The sequence below is a fragment of the Nematolebias whitei genome, chromosome 17 (assembly GCF_014905685.2).
Source record: "Nematolebias whitei isolate Nwh7 chromosome 17, NemWhi1, whole genome shotgun sequence".
Lineage (NCBI taxonomy): Eukaryota > Metazoa > Chordata > Actinopteri > Cyprinodontiformes > Rivulidae > Nematolebias > Nematolebias whitei.
The window spans coordinates 4,539,530-4,541,790 of record NC_056514.1 but is presented as its reverse complement, the minus strand read 5'-3'; positions in this window follow the sequence as shown (position 1 = coordinate 4,541,790).

The window sequence follows — 2,261 nt, the reverse complement described above, 5'->3', positions numbered from 1 at the left end:
ATACATGACTTGTAAAAAACTGTATTCAACCAAATCATAAAATGTTAATAATTTTAACTCGTGAAATAATATATTTGTTGGGTGTGGGTCCTACTAAGAATTCTTATAGCTCTTTGTAAAATAAAAATGGGATTTGTAATTGTTTTAATGCTTTTCCTCAAACTTCAATACAATAGATTAAATATGGAACAATCATTACAATATTCAATATATACAAAGTTTTGTCATTCAAAACTTACTTTATTCAGTCATGGTGCCCATGTCCATCAATCACTGTGTGAGGGTCGGGGGACACCCTGGACAGGTCTCCAGTCCATCACAGGGACACCCTGGACAGGTCTCCAGTCCATCACAAGGACACCCTGGACAGGTCTCCAGTCCATCACAGGGACACCCTGGACAGGTCTCCAGTCCATCACAAGGACACCCTGGACAGGTCTCCAGTCCATCACAGGGACACATAGAGACAAACAACCATTCTCTCTCTCACCTAGGGACAATTTAGAGTTACCATCAGTCTAACATGCATGTTTTTGGTCTGTGGGAGGAAACTGGAGCACCCGGAGAAAACCCACACATGCACGGAGAGAACATGCAAACTCTACCCAGAAAGGCCCCTGGACCGGGGTTTGAACCAGGGACCTGCTCGCTGAGAGGCAGCAGCTCTACCAACTGATCCACCGTGCTGCCTGGTATTCAGGTTATTATGTAAAAATTACACTAAAATCAATTTATTTTCAACAAAATGGCCTGATTTTATATTTAACCTTTATTTATACAGGTTAGTCCCACATATAGTTTAAAATGTCTAACTGAGATATTTATGTTAATAATTCCCCAAAATTTGGTGTTTTAGTTCATTAATGTTTTTTTCTTCTAACATGTAAAACTTTTATTATAGTTTTTAATTCAAGTTATCCTTTAGCAAGTTGTAGTGTAGATAGTTGGGGGTTAAATTTAACCTAATGATACAGTATATTATATTTTATTAGTGAGACAGTGTCATTTGTCATAGAAAGAAATGTTTCCATGTTGCAGCATTTATATTATAACAAGTTATAAATTTAAATTCACACCTTGTTTTCATGTGAGTCTTAAAAGACAAATAAATAACCATAACTCTATTGTATTTAAATATAAAGAGCCACATCTTGATTCCTCACAGTTGGAATAAATATTGGAAAATAATTGGCAGCATGACGGTTCAGTGGTTAGCACTGTTGCCTCACAACAAGAAGGTCCTGAGTTCAATTCCCGGTTGGACCTGGGGTCTGTCTGTGTGCAGTTTGCATGTTCTTCTCGTAAATGGTAAATGGACTGTACTTATATAGAGCCATCTGATGCAGACACTCAAAGCTCTTCACAACAATCTGCGCCCCAGTCACACAGCTCTATACTAGATCTCTACAAAGATAACTGAACAAAGTCTGCCTTCAGGCCCAGGCCTCCCTTGCAAAAGAGATCTGTGATCTCAGTGGGATTTGCCTGGTCAAATACATAAAGGTTAATAATAATAATAATAAAGGAGAAAAACGTGTCATCACTTCCTGTCTGATGAAGGCTTTACAGGCCGCAAGCAAAACGAAACAAACAAATTGTACTTTGATAACTAAACATTATATTGGTTGTTTAGAATCACTGCTTCTCTAAATACCTGCTGTGAGTTCATTTGATCATTAAAATAAACACATTTTGTTGCATTAGGATGGTTTAATAAGCAGCGAAATGTGTCTCCATCCATAAATCGACGCAGAGAATAAAAAGGGAACTATCAATAATCATGAAAACTTTGTAACAAATGAAATAGAAAATATATATTTTTTTCTTTTTAGAAATTGTGCTAAATTGCTGCATTGCAGACAGAAGTTGGTTATTTTTAATGCACAGAGTTCAGTAGGAAGAGGAGGTGAGGGAAGAAGAACGTCCTCCTCATCCTCAGTGGTCACCTGCTAATCACAATAAATCCACCTGGACCACTTCTTTTACTGAAAACACCGTCTCAAGGTGATTTTTGTACACGCCTTTGTGGCCTGTTTTTTTAAATAAACTCTAATAAACTCTTTTGCTTCATTAGCTTTTAGGACACACCTTTGAAAAATGCCTGGTTCTGCTAAAGGGTTCTTCCTCATGAGGGAGTTTTTCTTTCCACTGTCGCCTTCATGCTCGCTCAAGATGAGAGTTCTGTGATGGAGTTAAACTCAAAGCTGCTCCTCAGATAAATAATGTTCAATTATTATTTTATACATGAATGTTTCTGTTTA